The sequence below is a fragment of the Panicum virgatum genome, chromosome 4N (assembly GCF_016808335.1).
Source record: "Panicum virgatum strain AP13 chromosome 4N, P.virgatum_v5, whole genome shotgun sequence".
NCBI lineage: Eukaryota > Viridiplantae > Streptophyta > Magnoliopsida > Poales > Poaceae > Panicum > Panicum virgatum.
In genome coordinates, this window is record NC_053148.1 from 45567434 (window position 1) to 45589990 (window position 22557).

Genomic DNA, 22557 nt, shown 5'->3' on the forward strand with positions numbered 1-22557 from the left:
GTATCTGGCAATCCACAGTGTGGACTGACAAAAGCTGCCCCGTGCCCAGAGGCAGCAGATCCCGCCTCAACCACTCGCACTTAATGCGGGTGGGTGAGGGAGCTTCCAGCGGAAGGCTGGCGCCCGCGCCCGCGTCTGCGTGACACGTGGCGGCTCCGGACCCCACCCGAGCAGCTTGCTGAGCCGAGAGCTCACGGGGGTCCGGGTAGGCACGTGGAGGTCCCGGACCTGCCTGCGGGAGTCCGGATGGCACGTGGAGGTCCCGGACCCGCCTGCGGGGGTCCGGGTCCGCGGCCACAGGTGCTGAGCATTTCCACCTCTGGGACACGTGGTGACACCGGACCCGTCCCCAAACGGGAAGCGGGTCCGGGACCGTTGGTCCGGTGAGATGGAGTCGGAACCCAGGAGTCCGGCTGCTCAGCTCCTTAGGGCGTAGTTACGGATAACTACGCGAGTCTTGGCACAGTAGGAGTGGGTACCCCAGTTGTAGGGTACCGACAGTGGCCCCCGGGCCCGCCTCGGGAGAGGCAACGAACCCGCAGGTGGGGCCACTACTGTGAGCAACTTGGCTGCTTCTGGCACCCAGCGGTGCGCGCCGCAAGGGTCTTGCCCTGCATCGTCCATCCCTTGGGTCACCTGCTGCATCATCACGTTTGGACCTGCACATGACTCAAGGTAGATGCTTAGTAGCGTGCCCACGGGTCCCAAATCCTGTTGGCTGTAATCCTTTGAGATGGATAGCTAGGTTCAGTGAACGAAGCTCAAGGGGCCGGCCTTTAGGTTAAGAGAAAGTCCGGACCTCCAGGTTCCCAGTCCTAGGTACTACGGCACTCATTCACAGGAGGTGGTGCGTGCAGGCTTAGGGTACGGAACCAGGCTAAGCGGCTACACGGCTCCGGACCTCCCCGGAGAATGAGTGCGCTTCCCTGAACCTGCAGGTTCCCAGGGGTCCGAACCCCTCTCTTCCATGAGGGGTCTCGAGCTAAGTCACTAACTAGCCAACTCAATTCGGACCACAATCACCGCACAAGAGTAAGAAGCCACGTGGGGGTTAGCGCAAACAGAATGCGTAGATCGAAATTGGAATGTAACATCCTTAGAGGCGAACTGAGAATAAACTTTTCCTTTATAACTAGATGTACATGAGATGTGCGATGTAAGCCAGAACACGGGTTTATGAGGCCGGAGCTGTCCGGACCTCCGGGCCCCCAGTCTTAGGTACTACGGTACTCACCCTAGGGAGGTAGAGCATGCAGGCTTAGGGTACGGAACCAGGCTAAGCGGCTACACGGCTCCGGACCTCCCCGGAGGGTGAATACGCTTCCCTGAACCTGGTTCGCAGAGGTCCGGACCCCTCCACGGGGGAGGCTCACCGGACTGGACCACACGGAAGTACTACATAGTTACAAAGGAAAAGATTTTATTCCCTGCTGGGCCTCTAAGAGTAGGACTTACAGAGATGTAGAGTCGGGGGTACGACCGGAGTCGGCTTTCCGCCGGAGAGAGCCACTAGAGCCGGCTTTCCGCCGGAGCGGGCTTGGTGCGACCGGAGTCGGCAGTCCGCCGGAGCGGGCTTGGTGCGACCGGAGTCGGCTTTCCGCCGGAGCGGGCTTCCTCTCATGAGTGAGGTATGCTGTGAGCTGGGATTTGTCGCTCCGCCGCTCGCAGCTTGTGAGGGGGCCCTTGACGGGTGCCCTGACTCTTGCCGGCGGGCGGCGCGCGCCGCCGCCAACGGTGGCTGCTCCACAGGCACAGTTGCCCCTGGAGCAGGAACGCGAGAGGCATGTGGCGTGGAGGACGCCACCCCCTCCGTCATCTCCACGTCGTCCACGCGAACCATGGGGACGAAGAAGATGATGAAATGCGACCAGCTAGCGCCCCTACCTGGCGCGCCAAATGTCGTGGTGCTGCAAACCACAGCCGGGTGGCGGAAGGCACCCGCCCTAGCCCAGAGGGTGTGTACTCGGGGGTTAGCTAGTCTTAGATCAATCTTCCTCAAGAACTCGATGAACACAACGGGATTTAGAGTGGTTCGGGCCGCCGGAGCGTAATACCCTACGTCCACTGTGTGTTGTATTGCCTTCCACGACAGTGAGAAGGTGCGAGAGTTTTTGCCTGTCTGGATTGTGGAGATGATGTGTGAACCTCCTCTGTTCTAGCGGGCGTGCTCTCCCTTTTATATGTCCAAGGGGAGCACGTACACTGAGCGGGGCCCCGACATGTGGACCCGGCGATGTATTATAAACTACACTTTGGCCTTCAATGGCTCAGATCCGGAGATCTTGTCGTCGGCTTCTGTGCGTAGCTTCTGACCAGGGATGGTCTTGAGTTGTCCTGTCAGAGTAGAGTCTAGCCTTTGCAGTCGCGCGTCGAGGTCACGATGAAGCGCCGAACTACTGACTCAGTCCACTGTAGCAGCATGCACTGTTGCTTCAGTCAGTAGCTGGTCATCATGACTCGTCGCTCATGCGCGCAGCGCTGAGTCTTTAATGCTTGTCTCGGTATCTGGCGATCCACAGTGTGGACTGACAAAAGCTGCCCCGTGCCCAGAGGCAGCAGATCCCGCCTCAACCACTCGCACTTAATGCGGGTGGGTGAGGGAGCTTCCAGCGGAAGGCTGGCGCCCGCTCCCGCGTCTGCGTGACACGTGGCGGCTCCGGACCCCACCCGAGCAGCTTGCTGAGCCGAGAGCTCACGGGGGTCCGGGTAGGCACGTGGAGGTCCCGGACCTGCCTGCGGGAGTCCGGATGGCACGTGGAGGTCCCGGACCCGCCTGCGGGGGTCCGGGTCCGCGGCCACAGGTGCTGAGCATTTCCACCTCTGGGACACGTGGTGACACCGGACCCGTCCCCAAACGGGAAGCGGGTCCGGGACCGTTGGTCCGGTGAGATGGAGTCGGAACCCAGGAGTCCGGCTGCTCAGCTCCTTAGGGCATAGTTACGGATAACTACGCGAGTCTTGGCACAGTAGGAGTGGGTACCCCAGTTGTAGGGTACCGACACAGTTCAGGCACATCTAGGGCGCCGTCGCCTCTGACGACTATGAAGAATTCAGGATTGGCCGTACCACTTCCAATCGGAGAAGAACACGCTGTATAGCATGCAGCCGTAGGTTGCTCCTAAGGGAAAGAAAATTCCTCCTTTGTAATAGCGTGGCACCTATGTGTGTGTCCAGAGCGGTCAAGGTCCGACCTTGTAAACCCGACCTCTGGCCCTATCGCACAAACAGGCGAGCTACGGTCCGGAGCGGTAGAGGTCCGACCTCGTAATCCTGACCTCTGATGTATACCGTGACAACCACAACAATAAAGGAGATTTTCTTTCTCGGTTTTATCTAGGCACCACCACTGATTACATTTATTCGCCTTGGTTTAGCTTTTCTTTCCACTGAAACGGAATCTCCCTATTATTGCTAACAATTCAAGATAAGTTGCTGGCCTGTGGCCAGGTGGGGACACCCCTTCAAGCTGGAAGGCAGCTCGGACCCCTAAGGACCTGGTCCGGAGAAGTAGTACCCGTATCCTGGGGTGGAGAAGCTCCGCGTAACTTAGCCTGGTAATGTACCCTAAGTTTACGTACTTCACTACCCTGTTACAAGTACTCTAGTATCCGTGAACTGCTGTCTTTAAAGGTCCCGAGCTCCCTTCTAGTATAAGGCTTGGTTTCTCGCACCTTACTACTCAGATCCGGTGGTATATTTCATCGGATCGTCAGCAACGCCTCAAGTCCACTCCGGTGGCCTGCTCTGGCGGAGACCGCTCGCCACGGTCGACTCAAGTCCACTCCGGTGCCCTGCTCCGGTGGAGACCGCTCGCCACGGTCGACTCAAGTCCACTCCGGTGCCCCGCTCCGGCGGAGACCGCTCGCCACGGTCGACTCAAGTCCACTCCGGTGGCCCGCTCCGGCGGAGACCGCTCGCCACGATCGACTCAAGTCCACTCCGGTGGCCCGCTCCGGCGGAGGCCGCTCGCCACGGTCGACTCAAGTCCACTCCGGTGGCCCGCTCCGGCGGAGGCCGCTCGCCACGGTCGACTCAAGTCCACTCCGGTGGCCCGCTCCGGCGGAGGCCGCTCGCCACGGTCGACTCAAGTCCACTCCGGTGGCCCGCTCCGGCGGAGACCGCTCGCCATGGTCGATTCAAGTCCACTCTTGTGGCCCGCTCCGGCGGAGGCCACTCGCCACGGTCGACTCCGGTCCACTCCGGTGGCCCGCTCCGGCAGAGACTGCTCGCCACGGTCGACTCAAGTCCACTCCGGTGGCCCGCTCCGGCGGAGACCGCTCGCCACAGTCGACTCAAGTCCACTCCGGTGGCCCGCTCCGGCGGAGACCGCTCACCACGGTCGCCAAGAGCCAGGTCCAGGAGGTAGTGTTGCTCCCTGAGCGGTCCGAGGTCTGTGTAGCTGCTTAGCTTGGTTCCGTACCCTAAGCCTACACCTTCATCGCCCTGCGGAGAGCACTCTAGAGCCTGAACCTGGCAACCGGTGTACCGGCCTCAGGGGTCCGGAGCACCCGCTCTTTGTATGAGCACACCAGCGTAATCAGGTTACGTAGAAACACATCACGATAGTGGCCCCACCCGCGGGTTCGTACCTCTCCCGAGGTGGGCCCGGGGGCCACTGTCGGTACCCCAGGACTGGGGTACCCCTTCTTGCTGTATCTAGGCAAGAGCCTTGTAGTTATCCTTGACTACGTCCAAACAGCCGGACCCCTGTGGTCCGGAGTCCTGATCTCTCGGCGACTGTTCCGGACCTGCCTCACGACTGGGAAAGGTCCGGGAACGACGCGTGTCCCGGAAGAGGCGGGCAGCCCGAACAGCCGGGGCTCCGGACCTCCCGAGGGGTCCGGACCCCCGCGGAAGCCCCGGACCCCTCATAGGGTCCCGGACCCCTGGTATGGTAACCGGACCACTCGCTAAGGGAAGAAGTCGACGCCCTGCCTCGGGGTGGTCCGGAGCGACACGTGTCTACAAGCACGACATTTCAAGGCCGCTTGGTCTCCATACTAAGCCTCACCCACCACTGCATTTATTGTGGTAGGTGGACACCCACATTGATGCGGTGGAAGCCAAGGCGATTCTTTGACCAGGAGACACTATTGATCGCGTGTTACCAAGATAGTGGAGCCGCAGGCGCCGCCCACGCCGCGCCTGCCAAGTCTGCCATAACAGATGGATACGACGGCTCGGCTTCACCCATTATGATGCCTACATAATAGCCTCCACAGGCTACGCCGCAAGCTACGCTCCCCCAACGGACACCTTGGTGACGGGACAAGAGAAGACCACTGTAGCGCTAGCAGAGCGTATCGGAGGAAAGATCCGTAACCACTGTACCCATCTGAATACTCTGCGTAGTATGCTGCGCAGTCACGTTGGGCCCACCTGTCGGGGCCCCAACGTCCTATGTATCCGCCCCCTTGGTCTATAAAAGGGGGCGCCCGCTAGAAGGAAGACTCAGGCTGGGTGAGAGCCAAGGCCCGGTAGAGGATAGATTCATACACAACAGAGATCAAAACTTCTCCCAGTGGACGTAGGGTATTACGCTCCGGCGGCCCGAACCACTTTAGATCGTGTGTTCTTGTGTGCACGCCTCAGAGCTAGATCAGCCCAATCGCCTAGTACCTCCCCGAGTACTCCCTCTCTGGGAATAGGCGGGTGCGCTCCGCCACCCGGCTGTGGGTACCCTAGAAATCCCGCGACATTTGGCGCCGTCCGTGGGGAGGAACAGGCGCTGGCTGGATCTTCAGGCTTCTGGGGCCCGTGTTCATCCTCTGCAACGACGGACAAGAAGATGAAGAGAGGCATGGTGGCACCTACGCCACATGTTACTACGCTGTGGCACCAGCGCCCTCGGTGCGACGGTGCACGGCAGCGGCGCCTGCTGTGCGTCGCCACGGCGACGCCTCAGAGCCGGCACGGTGGTGCGCGAGGTCGACGCCTGTTGCGTGCCGCCCCGCGCCATCCCAGTGTCGGCTCAAGGTTTTCTCTCAAGCAACGGCCATGCTTCCTCTCCGGCGGCATGACGTCGGCTCAAGGCTTTCTCTCAACATGGAGCCCGGAGCCGACGGCCATCCCGGAGGAAGTTGGCCGTGTCGTCCTGCCGTCGCCAGCACCGGAGATCCGCCTTAGCGTAGCTCGGTGCTGCTGCAGACAAGGCCCCGCCGCCAGGCGCGGGGGCCCCTGGCGCTAGCACCAAGGACAAGCCGGCGAACGACCGCAGCTCTCCGCGTTCCACGTCCGGTCCTTCTGCTGCGCAAGGGCGTCTGGTTTCCATCGGCAAACGACGACGGCGGTAGGGGGGCCTCTCCCACTCAAAGCCAAAGAATTTGTCTCATGCTACCTAAGCATATGACAGCTCTTAGGCAAGGAGTGGCCCCCCGAGCTCCTGAGGTGATACTGGATGATGCAGTTCAGGCACATCTAGGGCGCCGTCGCCTCTGACGACTATGAAGAATTTAGGAGTGGCCGTACCACTTCCAACCGGAGAAGAACACGCTGTATAGCATGCAGCCGTAGGTTGCTCCTAAGGGAAAGAAAATTCCTCCTTTGTAATAGCGTGGCGCCTATGTGTCTGTCCAGAGCGGTCAAGGTCCGACCTTGTAAACCCGACCTCTGGCCCTATCGCACAAACAGGCGAGCTACGGTCCGGAGCGGTAGAGGTCCGACCTCGTAGTCCCGACCTCTGATGTATACCGTGACAACCACAACAATAAAGGAGATTTTCTTTCTCAGTTTTATCTAGGCACCACCATTGATTACATTTATTCGCCTTGGTTTAGCTTTTCTTTCCACTGAAACGGAATCTCCCTATTATTGCTAACAATTCAAGATAAGTTGCTGGCCTGTGGCCAAGTGGGGACACCCCTTCAAGCTGGAAGGCAGCTCGGACCCCTAAGGACCTGGTCCGGAGAAGTAGTACCCGTATCCTGGGGTGGAGAAGCTCCGCGTAACTTAGCCTGGTAATGTACCCTAAGTTTACGTACTTCACTACCCTGTTACAAGTACTCTAGTATCCGTGAACTGCTGTCTTTAAAGGTCCCCAGCTCCCTTCTAGTATAAGGCTTGGTTTCTCGCACCTTACTACTCAGATCCGGTGGTATATTTCATCGGATCGTCAGCAACGCCTCAAGTCCACTCCGGTGGCCCGCTCCGGCGGAGGCCGCTCGCCACGGTCGACTCAAGTCCACTCCGGTGGCCCGCTCCGGCGGAGGCCGCTCGCCACGGTCGACTCAAGTCCACTCCGGTGGCCCGCTCCGGCGGAGGCCGCTCGCCACGGTCGACTCAAGTCCACTCCGGTGGCCCGCTCCGGCGGAGGCCGCTCGCCACGGTCGACTCAAGTCCACTCCGGTGGCCCGCTCCGGCGGAGGCCGCTCGCCACGGTCGACTCAAGTCCACTCCGGTGGCCCGCTCCGGCGGAGGCCGCTCGCCACGGTCGACTCAAGTCCACTCCGGTGGCCCGCTCCGGCGGAGGCCGCTCGCCACGGTCGACTCAAGTCCACTCCGGTGGCCCGCTCCGGCGGAGGCCGCTCGCCACGGTCGACTCAAGTCCACTCCGGTGGCCCGCTCCGGCGGAGGCCGCTCGCCACGGTCGACTCAAGTCCACTCCGGTGGCCCGCTCCGGCGGAGACCGCTCGCCACGGTCGCCAAGAGCCAGGTCCAGGAGGTAGTGTTGCTCCCTGAGCGGTCCGAGGTCTGTGTAGCCGCTTAGCTTGGTTCCGTACCCTAAGCCTACACCTTCATCGCCCTGCGGAGAGCACTCTAGAGCCTGAACCTGGCAACCGGTGTACCGGCCTCAGGGGTCCGGAGCACCCGCTCTTTGTATGAGCACACCAGCGTAATCAGGTTACGTAGAAACACATCACGATAGTGGCCCCACCCGCGGGTTCGTACCTCTCCCGAGGTGGGCCCGGGGGCCACTGTCGGTACCCCAAGACTGGGGTACCCCTTCTTGCTGTATCTAGGCAAGAGCCTTGTAGTTATCCTTGACTACGTCCAAACAGCCGGACCCCTGTGGTCCGGAGTCCTGATCTCTCGGCGACGGTTCCGGACCTGCCTCACGACTGGGAAAGGTCCGGGAACGACGCGTGTCCCGGAAGAGGCGGGCAGCCCGAACAGCCGGGGCTCCGGACCTCCCGAGGGGTCCGGACCCCCGCGGAAGCCCCGGACCCCTCATAGGGTCCCGGACCCCTTGTATGGTAACCGGACCACTCTCTAAGGGAAGAAGTCGACGCCCTGCCTCAGGGTGGTCCGGAGCGACACGTGTCTACAAGCACGACATTTCAAGGCCGCTTGGTCTCCATACTAAGCCTCACCTACCACTGCATTTATTGTGGTAGGTGGACACCCGCATTGATGCGGTGGAAGCCAAGGCGATTCTTTGACCAGGAGGCACTATTGATCGCGTGTTACCAAGATAGTGGAGTCCTTTCTAAAACTAATTGCGCCGGCTAACCGAAACTTATGCGGAATTGAAACTATTTGCTTAGCCAAGACTTCACCCTCTAACTATGACTCTAAGGCACCTCCAAAAAGATCATACACAAAGCAAATGGAGTGCCAAGCTAGTAAGAGCTCTCCTAACAATTCTAATGCCAAGTCACACAAGCCTGAGCACTAGTACTTCACAAACCGGGGGAGCTCCTACACAATTCTAATGAGCAAAAGCACAAAACCAAAACTAAGCTCACTAGATGCTCAAGGACAAGGATACACAATCCAAATCCAAGAGTTCAACTTGCTTAGCTACACAATCTAAGCACGAGCAACTAATTAAGCTACACAAGCTAACTAGTTACACTAGAGAGCAACTACATAAGCACAAGATAGAGATGAATGTAAATACAAGGCTTATGATTTGGAGAATGCAAACCACCGAGAAGAGTAGACAAAATTGACACGGTGATTTTTATCCCGAGGTTCACTTGGTTGCCACCAAGCTAATCCCCGTTGAGACAAGCTCCAAGGTTGCCACCGATCCTCTTGCTAGTGGTGACTCTCAAGTCACACTCTCCCACGTGGAGTGCTCACACCGAGCTCTAGCACATGATCCGGCCGGACCACTTGTTGCTCTTCACGTCTTGCTCAACTAGAGTTGCTCTTCGCGGCTCCCGCGGGGTGAGCACAATACCCCTCACAATCTCTTCTCCGGAGCACCGCACAATCTTGTTGCGGGCTTCAACGGAGCCTCTTGCCACCAAGCCGTCTAGGAGGTGGCAACCTCCAAGAGTAACAAGCACACTGGTTTGCAACACGATCACCTAGTGCCACTCGATGCAATCTCTCAAAGCAATCGCACTAGAATCGCTCTCTCACTCGATCGGATGATTACTATCAAGTTAGAGTGAGTAGAGGGCTCTCAAGCACTCTCACACATGGACACCAAGTCTCCAAGGTGCTCAGCAACCTCAAATGGCCGGCCACACCCTCTATTTATAGAGGGAGGCCCCAAACTAGCCGTTACACTCAAATCCCGTGAAAACAGAGTTTTCGCGGACTGTCCGCCTCACAGAGACCAGACCGTCCGCCATTCAAAACCAACGGCTAGAACTGCAATGATTATGTGTCAGAGTCAACCGTTAGAGCCCCGGGCGGACTGTTCGCACCCCAGGGGCAGACCGTCCGCGGTTCAAAATTTCGAACCAACCGATTTGCAAACGTCTCTGACTAAATCTGGAAGTGACCGGCGGACTGTCCGCTCCCCAGGGGCGGACCATCTGCCATTCAAAAAGTGAGCACAAACAGAAACCGCAGTGTTTCTGTCCTAGAATTTTCAGTAGGAGGCGGACCGTCCGCAGTACAATTTGGACACCCAAGACAGAACTACCAAGTTTCTGCGCCCGTTTCAGCTTTTAAAGGCGGACCGTCCGCCCCCATGGACCGGACGGTCTGCAGTTCATTTTGGACCACCAACAGAGACAAAAACGGTTCTGTTCGAGCTCATCCGAGATAACGGCGGACCGTCCGCCCCAAAGGAGCGGACCGTCCGCAGGTCTATTTCCAGCAGAAATGTACCTCGGTAAAACGGCCATAACTCTTAGCTCCAATGTCCAAATTTGGTGATCTTGGACTCTATGAAAAGCTTATTCAGAGGGCTACACAACCCAACTGAATATTTGATCCAAAACACAATGGATCAAAGCAGTAATTCACTCCAAGAGCCAACCTAATCTCCGAAGAACACCGAAAAGCCTTTCTTGCTTCCCCAAGTTGATAAACATCAACTCCAACTCTTTTTCCTTTGCAAATGTGCCAACACCACCACGTGAACAACACCATGTGCATGTGTGTTAGCATTTCACAATCATTTTCAAAGAACTTTCACTTGATCTCACCACGCCACTCGATCCTAGCAACATCGCAATGTTAGATCGCTCAAGTGGCACTAGATGACCGATATGCAAACAAGTTTGCCCCTCTTGATAGAACGGCCATCTATCCTAAATCCGGTCATGCACTTCTCTACACAACCTTTGACCGGTGAAATGAAATGCCCTACAAGTCATACATTTGTCTTGCGCATTCTATTTCATCTTCCCAAATATTGATGCCACACAAGCACCAAACTCCATCAAGCCTTTTGATCATCATCATGAGTCAACACTTGGCTTGATCTTTCTTAAATGATATGATCCACTCCATATCATCACATGACCTCTTTGGTCCATCGATCTTGACCTTGCTCGCTCTTCACCGTTGCCTCGGTCCATCGGCGCCAAATCTTGTCCAAGCTTCACTGCCTCGCGGTCCCTCGCTTCGAAGCCTAGACTTGCCATTCTCCATTGCAACCGGTCCATCAAGCCAAGCCTTGTCTTGATCTTCTCCACTTTGGTCACATAACTCCATGTCATGTCTCATATGCAATGAGCTCCTCGATCACACTATATGAGCATAGCATCAACCCTTAGTCATTTCTCCTCCATGGCACATGTTGCTCATACTAGTGTCTTTGTGTGGACTAATCTCCTGTGTATCTCAACATAAACACTTATTAGTCCACCTAAGTTGTCACTCAATTACCAAAACCAGATAAGGGCCTTTCAACCGGCACCGTCACCACCGCGCCTTGTCGACCTGCTGACGCCGCCACCCACTCGCGCGCGTTCCTCGCGCACCGAGCATTCTACACCGGCGACGCCAACCGCATCACGCCTACCTGTGCCATCTCCACCGACCTCGGTACCCGTGACAACTCCCGTGACACCGCCCAGTGCGTGTTTGCCAGCAGCTTCACCTGCATCCACCGTCGACCCCGAGCCACTTCGCCACCCCATGGTGACTCGAGTGCGTGCCGGCGTCCACAAGACGAACATGAAGTACGCCATGATGGCCTCCGTGACTGCCATTTCGCCCGTTCCTCGCAGCGTCCGCTCGGCTGTCAAGGACCCGAACTGGTTTGCCGCGATGCAACGTGAATTCGATGCTTTGCAGGCCAACAAGACATGGACTCTCGTACCTCGACCACCTAGCGCCCACATCATCACCGGCAAATGGGTTTTCAAGCACAAAATGAACCCCGATGGCACGCTCGAGTGCTACAAGGCTCGGTGGGTCGTCCGTGGATTCAACCAGTGACCCGGCATCGATTTTGGCAAGACGTTCTCGCCGGTGGTCAGGCCGGCCACAATCCGGACTATGCTCACACTCGTGGCCACCCACGACTGGCCGGCTCATCAGCTTGACGTCTCCAACGCCTTTCTCCACGGCAACCTTCAAGAACAGGTGTACAGCCAGCAACCAACGGGCTTCGTCGATCCGCAACACCCCCACGACGTTTGTCTCTTGTCTCGATCACTCTACGGCCTACGGCAATCACCACGAGCGTGGTTCGAGTGATTCGTCGGCCATGTCACCACGCTCGGCTTTGTTCAGTCTCGCGCGGACTCGTTGCTCTTCGTCTACAACCGCAATGGCGAGACGGAGTACCTGCTCTTGTACGTGGACTACATGATCCTCTCGGCGTCCACGCAGCGACTCCTCCGGCACGTCATTGCACGGCTCCACGACGCCTTTGCCGTCAAGGACATGGGACCGGTCCACCACTTCCTCAGCATCACCATACGCCGGGACAAGGACGGGTTCTTCCTTTCTCAGTCCCAGTACGCCGAGGATCTCCTTGAGCGCGCCGGGATGGCGAACTGCAAGCCCGTGGCCACACCTACAGACACCAAGTCGAAGCCATCGTCGACTAAAGGCGAACTCATCTCCGACGCAACGAGCTACCGGAGCATCGCCGGCGCCCTGCAGTACCTGACCCTCACACGGCCCGACCTCGCTTACGACGTGCAGCAAGTCTGTCTCCATATGCACGCGCCACGGGACGTGCATCAGACGATGCTCAAGTGCGTGCTACGGTACGTCAAGGGCACCCTACGCCTGGGTCTTCAGCTACGCACCGCACGGACGCCGACAATCACCGTGTACTCTGACGCCGACTGGGCCGGTTGCCCAGACACTCAACGCTCCACGTCGGGGTTCTGTGTCTTCCTTGGCTATTCCCTCGTCTCGTGGTCCTCCAATGATAGACCACGGTCTCGAGGTCGAGCACTGAGGCGGAGTACCGCGCCATCGCCAACGCCATCTTCGAGTGCTCCTGGCTCCGACACCTCCTTGGCGAGCTCCATTGCAAGGTTCCATCCGCGACAGTGGCGTTCTGTGACAACATCTCCTCGGTCTACATGTCGCGGAATCCAGTACGTCACCGGAGAACAAAGCATATCGAGCTTGACATTCACTTTGTTCGTGAGAAGGTCGCCATCGGTGAGGTGCGCGTCACGCACGTTCCCAGTGCACGGCAGATTGCAGATGTGTTCACCAAAGGACTCCCATCGGCGCTGTTTCTGGACTTCAGAGACAGTCTCTCCGTCACGGCCGGCGATGTCGAGACTGAGGGGGGGTGTCAACGGATACATAGCGACCCTGGCTAACGGCTTCGCAAGTCCTCCGGCTCTCCAGCTGATCACGCACGCCGCGCGCACGTTGCACACTCACGCTCGCCGAACGCGTCGCACTCGCGCCCGCAGAGCACGCTCCATCGCAGCATGCGCGCCCGGCTCGCTCGGCACTCGCCGCTCGTGCATGCACCGGCATCGCCAATGGCATTGTTGTACTCTATATATTGTACATCACATTGATCAATGAAACTCAAGTTGCCAGCGTTGCCACATACGTTTCTACATTGGCGCGCCGGCGCTCGTCGATCCACCCGCAGTAGACATCGATGGACTCCTTCAGCGCATCAGCGGCGCCGGAGTAGCTCGTCCCGCAGGCCCAGCACGAGGCCTCGACGACCTTGCGCCTGGGTCGATCCGGCACCAGAGGTAGGTGCACCCCTGGTTGTAGATTGGATGATGCTTCACCCTATACTGACATAATTTTACAGAGTAAATAACCTTCGTCACTGTAAATTATTGTTCTAGTTCTTTGATATACCATCACCTCCATATGGAACTACGGTGGCGTCCAACCTTCTATTGCCATCCCAAAAGAAGACTATTGGACCACAAGTGGGTGGTGTATTCTTCCCTTCTGCCTTCTATTTCTATCACACGTATCCCATGGAAAGGTTTCCAACTCTAGCCATTCTTTGTCCCTTTCCTCTATACTACTCCACTTTACTAGTGATTTTTGTGCTATTATATTGCGAAAGGAGTACATATACAAGAAACTAGAAATTACTGCTTGCGCACAAGAGGATCTGTCTGTTCTTGAGTGATCTTGCGCGTGGACATGTACGGATAACCTAGACAATTACAAGGATGCCTGCCCACCTTAGCGTTAGAAAGAAAAAGGCTTGGTCACCTCAGTGGCGTGGCACTCTGGCAGGACAAGTTGGAAGGATTCACAAAAGTCTCCAGAGCTTACCTGTGTTACATATAACTTTTATTTTTAAAGCTTTGACCAATACTATTTTCTCAAATATTCAGCTAAGTGAAGCAAAAAAAATATTGTTAGATTTTTCAGGAAAATTGTTTATGCATGCCATTTATTTTTGGCTAGTTGTGGAAAGGACAAACATTCAAACATTGGAACAGTAATATCAAAAGTGACAAGTATCTCAAAACAGTTTTTAGTACGAAATCACTCACAGTCCATGGCATAACTAAGGTAGACACATCCATCAAAATTTTAAAATAGTTGTTAATGATCATCAGTCCGATTAGTTATCTCCTCCATATATACCCCGTACATGTTAGAAAGTTGTAGTGACCTCTTGATGACCACAAATGTTTTCACTTTCTAGGAGTTTTTTTTTCTCTCAGGGACCAAACACTGTTACTAATAAAAAGACAAACAGTTCAAAACTCTTATCTTAGACGGTATTTGAATCTTGAAAGATTCTATATTAGAGATTTCGAATCTCCTTTCAGATTCCTTCTTCATTTCTATCCGGATGATATGACCATATCGAATGGCCAGACCAAAATTTCTATCCCTACAACTGCTCAAGTTTGCTCAAGACCACGCTAGAGTCTTCATGTACTGAAAGTGTGTTATCATACATATATCCGCAAAGCCACAGACTGGATATGAGGCATCTAAACACACTAACTGAACTCCAGCTATTGCCATCATGCCATGCAAAATGGATAGCCTATCTTTTGCTGCTTGACATCACAAAAATCGATTCCTAGCTATATAATCTACAAGGAATTGTCCTCCTCCAATAACTAACATGGTCACACATGTTGATGTTTGTGAATATTCAGCTCACATATAGGTTCTCCAACTGGTACAACCAGGGATGTTCTATCTGAATATTGGTCCTGGTAAGAACACATATCATGCCTTGTACGTTGGCCAAGTGGTGGATGCCTTCTATATATCCATCTCCGCTCCATAAAAACACATGTTACAATGTTTTAATGTTCCACAGCTTAAACAGTTCAAGTATTTTAAAACCATATACCACGAGCTCCAGCTATTTGGCCCATAGATTCAAGGAAAAAGACTACAAAACCCCCAACGTATAGTTGAGGGGGTGATGCATGTAGCTGACCCTCGATACGTTGGGGATCATATAGACTTCAATTTTTTGTAGATTCAAAGAGAAACAATGAAATTTACATAAGTGAACATGCAAGGTGGCATATATATTAAGGCTATTATTGCCCTCTCAGTAGACATGTCTACTAACAAAGTAACAATGACACATAATTAATCTTCGTCGTAGTAGAGATCCAAAGCCTAATTACTTTCACAACTAATTATTTGACCAGCATGGGGATCAATGGAATTGAATGACTCGCTGAAGTACAAAACCTATCACTACCCCCACACATGGGCAGTTGCTTTGAAACCGCCAGCAGTAATGATGTATCACTGCCAGTTCAAGCCAGGGTTGCCACACACAAATCTGACCCCAACTATGACTTTCCATCTTTATATCATGCTCATCTCTACTCACAAAAAAGGCTTGCTCCTTATTTCTCTCAAAAAATAATCAAAACCAATTGCACATGGCGTTAATACAAGATTTACAGTGGTTTTTTAAAAAATACATACAGGAGCAGAACCTCTTGTCGACAGCCTAAACACACATAAGCCCAAGACATGTTTACCATTTCAGCTTAACTTAGTGTTGAACTGCGGCACTATCAGTTTATCAGTGATAAAGATTTATAATGGATACCAGGTTAAGCTCGCCCAGGGCAGTGGCTACAATTACGGAATCGGTGGCTTCTTGTGCCTGTTCAGAAGGGAATACCATTCACTGCTGAAGCGCTATGTACTGAAAACTCTGGAGCTCAAGCTGTAACACTTGACTCAGCTTATCGGTCTTTTCTGTTCTGGGTTACCACCTTAAATTAATATCATCCATCAAGAAGCTTGTAGGCTACTCGTAGTTTCTTTTGATATATATGTTTTTTCTTAGCACAAGGAATGCTAGGGCTGTATCAATGCCAATGATACGATTCAGTAGGTGCAGATATGTTATATGCAATTACACTCTCTAGATTTGTATATATGCATGAAAGTTTAAATTTGAAATTTGACCCTTCAAAGCTTAATTTGTATCCCCTTGATGGGAAAGGTAATGCAAAAGTGATTTCTTTAGAGAAATATTGATTCTTAATTATATAATTGAGACATCCAAGAGAAATATATATTAGCTCATGTAGGGGTAACAGCCGAAGTTCAAAATCACATTCAAGAAAAATACTAGCTCATGTGAGGTGACAGCAAAAGTTCACAATCATTTGAACTGTTATAGATTGCGCTGTAAAATTTTGGGAACTTGCCTTCACGAGATACTTAGGTATGATATCATCATATATGCAGTTAAGCACACCTGTTTGCAGCATTAGCATGCGTGCTCGTGCGTTCCAAAATAGAAAATTCAAATTGAGTCAATAAACTTTGGGGTACAAAGAATGTTTAAAATTAAATGTGCTATATGCAAAGGTGATTGACGTTTAACTTTACTACTTAATTTGCTGCTTACTATACTGGAGCAGAACTTTTAGTGCAGGCCATGACTAAACATTTTTACAGAGATAACATATTTTACGAATGAACCATGTTAGCTGCTCAAACAATAGACCCAGAGAGCTTTTACTGCAAGCAAGAATGCAAGATGTTAATTTCAAAACACTATAAAGTTAAATACCTGCACTATTATGGCTTTATGGCACGGCTCCTTATGACATTGAGTCTATGGAACAATGGAAATTAATCATAAAGAACAACCTGATACAAGATAGCCAGGTGTGGCGACAATGACATTGGCTGCATCGGATGTATACGTTCCTGTTGCCTCCTATTCCTACTGTTACCTTTTGGAAGCTCCTTTCCGAATCTTCAATCCTCCTCTGTTCTTCCTCTGTTTCTCCCTCTGCAAGTACTTTTCATGGTTTGCCAAAAAGAAATAGTTATATAGGAGGTTAGAGGCAATGGAACTAAGCTGGCAGGCGTATTTTCCATGCATTCAATTCCCTAATTGATCATACACCTTGCATGGAAGGTCTGACACAAGCAACACCAATAAATTTGGGAGATGTGATGGCTCCTAAAAACCGATAATGACAAGTGCATGCTACTAACTACCATAGATCTCCATGTATCAGGCACACTCATTTGGAGAACTTTTGTCAAGCAGTACACGCTTGCGCTGGCTTTGTTCAAAGTAGAGCAATCCAAACCAGCAATGGTCAGACATGCCGGTGACCTGCACCCCACGCTCTCGGCGGCGTGCTTGCAGAGCGGGCAGCGGAAGGCCGTGCCCAGATTCCTCCTATGCGGAGGAGGTGAGAAGACTCATTGGAGACAGAGAGGAGACGAGCTGAACGGCGGTGTCGATAGGCCATCCTCTTCTCCCAAAGATTTTGCTTTGCCTTCCGAGCTGCCGAGACTCCACCGCCCGTGGCTCCACATGTCACTAGGTTAGTAGAGCATTGACCGGTCCTCACGCATCCGAGTGGTCCCGCAGTGACCCCACCTGCCAGCAGCCCAGTGAGCTCCATCCTAGTCTCCACAGGTGGTTGCATCGATTTCGTGTGGCTGTGGGCTATAATGGGCCGCAAACCCACAAGGCCCCCCAAGAACCCTGTGTCCTGCGACCCACCATGCTGGAGGGTGTGTTTGAGATTGAGAAGCAGCTGCACCACCCAGCCCGGGGATGCTGTTTAGTCCCACACTGCTTAGTTTAGATGAGATTAGCCAGCAGTGACACGTTTTTTTAGGGCGGCAGCTATACAGACTTCAAACCCAAGCAGCTGCGTGGTGAGCACAGAGCGAACTATTTTTTCGCCTTTTGCTAAAGAATACCGTGTGCACGCCACCACAGCATGCAGCATACTCTAATTTTTGGAGGGTGCTTCCTCCTTGAGGAGGCGTTCAACAAGTTGAAATTTCCAAAAAAAAAAATTAGGGTGAGTAGCTCCTTCAAGCACATGTATGTTATTTTTTGCCATGTTATCGTCCTAAAACATATGAACTCTTCCTCTTTTTTCTGCCCTTTTCTCCGCCAGCAAAGAATGTTGGAAAGGCCCAAGTCTCCAACGGGATTCTAGATGTTTATTAGGACCAGCAAGTCCTTTTCTGCTATTTTTTTGCACGTCAGTTAGGCAGTGCTGCCGTCTTAAATCCTGAACCTTGCTAGTCGTCATGCCGATGCGCGAGCGGTGCCTATTGTTTGGTTGCCGGCAAGTCGACGGCACGGGAATCCAACCAAGTTAAACGTCACATTGGCCGTACACGTATTCGGTAAACCCGTCGCAAGCGGTACACACACGTACGTCACGTGCGCGGCCACCACTCACCCTACTACGAATTTCCCTACTACTCGAGTGTACGGCGGCGGCCTCCTCCATATATACGCCATGGGGATCACACACTGAACGGAGGTGTGTATGCAACTGAAAGGCAAAGAGGGCTCGGCTCCTACATCGTACATGTGCGGTTTGGTGTTCCTATAGATTATAAGCCTACCACTAAACACAACTGATACGAAAATACAAGCACTGCATTGAGGCCAAGACTTGAGCTAGTAGAAATGGAGGTGCTTGCATTTATGAGCACATTCAGTCTAATGTTACAATATATAATAAATTGACAAGATTATTATGAGGGTGATTTTCAAGAAAAAAATACCTATATATAATTTGAGGAAAAGTCTGAATTACACCCTCGAACATCGCAGAAGTCCGATTTTCAACCTTCAACTACAAAACTGGATAATATAGGTCATCCAACTATCAAAACCGTGCAAATTTAGACCTTGGGATAGTTTTCAAGGTGGTTTTGTATTTTTTAAAAAAATTAAAAATTCTAATTAGATCTAAAAAATAAAATCTAATTCATTTTCAATCAGAAAAATATGAAACTAGTACCAAAAAATTTCTAAAAGTGTGACAGCTTAGTAATTCAAAAATAAAAGGCTTAACTAAAAGCAAACAAATATTATGAAAATAAAAAAATTTGATTTGAATTACTGAGATGTATCATGGCAATAGATATGTTACATTTTTAGAAAACTTTTGATACAACATTCATATTTTTTGTCTAAAATGAATTACTTATGAATATTTTAGTTTCAATTTCAATATTGTTAATTCTCACAAAATGTAAAACCACCTTGGAAACCACCCAAGCTCCAAATTTGCATGATTTTGACACTTGAATGGTATATTTTCCGGTTTTGTAGTTAAATATTGAAAATCGGACTTCTGCGATAGGTCGGAGGTGTAAACTGGACTTCTCTCTATAATTTGTCATACTTCTCAAACATGACAATTTGAGAACTATTGACGCTCAGAGTATAAAATTTTTGACCAAACCTTGGTCAGAGCGCAAAGTATTTGTGGCTGTTAGAGCCAGCTTCTTGCAAAGGATTTGCTTGCATTTCCTTTTTCAAACTATCATGAGTGTGTGAACAGAAGAAAATTTTCCATTAAATCGCAGCACACTCTTATTCGGGGGCAAACATCACAAAATTTATGCGCAACAGCAGCAGCCTTATCCCCACCAACCTTCAACCACATCCACGTGAAGCAGGCCCCAGAAAGGCCCGCAATGCTCCCCTGAAACCCATGGAGTAGCATCTCGTCTCACTCTCCAAGCCTTCGTTTTCGTTTCATGATGCCCTTGACACGGCATGGACTCATCGTTGCAGGTACAGCTTTGTGGCCAACTGTTGAGCGTGACCGGCGGATCCAACGACGACGGCGAAGTGGCAAAAGGTGTGGACGGCGATCCCGTCGAGCTTTCATGGCGGAATCGGTTGGAGCAATGGATATGCCCACACCAACGGCCCTTTAATTTCAATGCGGAGGGTTGCAGAGGACGGCGTATCATCGCTGGTTTCTTCAGTTTCAGGGGGCCATACGGAATAGCATTCCTTTTGCCGTACTTTTCCTTGTTTGGAAAAATGAAATTAACATGTGTGTGTGTGTGTGTGTGTGTGTGTGTGTGTGTGTGTGTGTGTGTGTGTGTGTGTGTGTGTGTGTGTGTGTGTGTAGCTGCTGAGGTGGAGCAGGTGGGTAAAGTGTAAGTGTTCTTGGAAAAGGCATGACGCATGCACTGTTCCGTTGAAGTAGAGAACAAGGTAAAATGACACAGGAAAAGAGAGCCCAGAATATGTACTTCTGATGGTGAGTTGCTTATCCTTCTAGGACCCTGTTTCTTTCAGAGTTGCGTCATTAAGCAAGCATCAGTAAAGAAATGGGCAAAGTTTGCTTGAATCTAGCCTTCATGCTTGAACAAAGTTTGCTTGCATTGTTTATGCAAGAGTAGTAACAGATGTTTTAATTTCCTGCGACAAGGTCCGGTTATTCCTGGAACACCATTACTGTAACAGTATCAGTAATTCAGTATCTTGATGCAAATGCTGAAATCACTCTGTAACTGACTCCCCATTGCAGTTACCCGAGCAATGGAATATCACCAACCGTAACAAAAGGCATGGGCAAACGCAAACCTCCTTGACTAGCCAAAGCTAGCATCTTCTTGGATGCTTTTTTTTATTGAGTGCCGCGTGCCCACAACCCATCTGAGCTTAGTTAAGCAGTTGACACTCCTTCATGAGCACACTTTTCAGTTTAAAGAACAGTGATGCGATCGTTTTGTTCAGCTGGTTTGTCAGCCAGCCAGTCAGCAATGTTTTTCTTTCACACCAAATCAGCATCAGCTACCAGCCAACAGCCAGCCAGCAGTACTTTTCTCTTACAACAAATCAGCATCAGCTACCAGTCACAGCCAGCCGAACAGCATCCATTGTCTATTCCCTATTTTTACCGACTACTCGACCATTTTCTGCAGAAACTAACCTGGATCAAAATTATTATCGCATAGACAACGTCATGAATAAGGAAAAATGGCGAAAACACAAAGCTATGACCCAATGCTCGTAGAAAAAAAATTCACATGCTTATCCTAAACGTCATATTTTTTTAAAAAAAATACACGGAGTATTGCTGTTGCAGAGCTAGCTAGCTCTGAGATCTGCTGACCGATTGTTCGTAGGAACGACATGTGGATACGTAGGGTGGTTGAAGTAAGTTGCAGTACTACGGCATCACTTGGTACCCACAACAAACGGCATGAATACTGATCAAGGACAAATGGACAATAATTAGTTGCTCGTCTAGAATTGACAAGATTTCACTTTTACCGATCTATGTACTATACTTCTCTAAGTCCTTACACATAGAAGACGAACTAAAATAACAAGTTCATCAGCGTGCCCTGGGTAGAGCAGAATCCAGAAGGCCGGACAAAGAAACATGGCCTAGATACAATCTATGATCTCAAAGATATAATTTTCTTAGTCATTCCATCTCAAGCAGTAATTGAACGGCTACCATATACTGGAAAATATAAATCTATCTTGAACAATATAGCTAGTGACATGGATTAGCTCAAAATAAATGAGAAGGCTAGAATGACTTGAGTACTTGGTATAAATATATGGAAACTGTCTCAAGAATATAGATACATCTCGAACAATAGGATGGCATGCAATCAATTATGTACGAACAAAATAACTGAAAATATTCTTGAAATAAAGGTAAAGGAAAAGACCAAAAAGTCATACTACAATCTTATCATAGATACTAAATGGATTTGTCCTTTCAAACTTACTAAATGTTGAAGAATTTTGTAATGGACTATTAGTATTAGTATACTACATCTAAATGATACACGTCGTAAGTGCAAGCGGGAAATGTTCATTGGATACATGAAGGCATAAGATACACTCCAAAGAACCAAATACTACTTGCAAAACATTTCGTGGGCCTATAATATATGCGCAATCGTTCCACGATCCACAACAATGTACCAACAATAAACGACCAAATAAAATGAAAAGGGCGATAAATTAATCCATATTTGCCTAGTGATAAATGTGTCTGCCTATATGTAAGCCCAAACTTCCACATCACAATTTCAGCAGCATTTAAGTGGAGAGCATGGTCATGGATTCTCTAATTTGTGGGCACTGGAGTCCAAATCTGGTTCCTCATTTATCTACAAGCTTTGTCATAGTATTTCTTTCAACTTCCATGGTCCAAGAATCTATCTATCCATACGGAAATGCTGTACTTATCAAAGATTTTCCTATTATATATATATATATATATATATATATATATATATATATATGCGGTGGCGTGTCAAGATATGCTGACAAGATCAGGTGTAGCTTTTGTGATTTCGAAGCAAGCTAATGTGAATTGTAACCTTATGAGAAGATTCTAGAATGACAATGTTTTCAGATACGGAGAAAACATAACTCGGCATGGCGAAATTTTACTGACCTCATCACCTCCTGAGCCTCTAACCAAGTCCTACTATATTTATTGTGTAATGAGACATCTAAACTCATATGAGATTCCGTCAAAAAACAATCATCTGAGATGCTTGGACTTGAAGAAATCTTGGACGGCAAAATCTACCTACCTCAACTGTACGTTGCCTGAATGGCAGCGCTGCTTTACAAGTGTCAGTGATAATATCTCCGGCATTGCAACTGTAATAAGTCATCACTGACGACTAAAAGTCTTAAACAAGTAGGAATGGCAATAATATCGTCAAATGGGCTGAGAAAATAAAATATTGGAATAT

The 22557-nt window shown here is 50.9% G+C and overlaps 1 non-coding gene across 1 annotated transcript; it reads left to right on the top strand.

Annotated features, from left to right (window-relative positions):
- Positions 1-17706: 17706 nt before the first annotated feature.
- LOC120671672 lies at positions 17707-17829 on the top strand. Its single transcript, XR_005673771.1, has one exon. It is a non-coding gene; the product is annotated as a U5 spliceosomal RNA (small nuclear RNA).
- The last annotated feature ends 4728 nt before the right edge of the window (positions 17830-22557 follow it).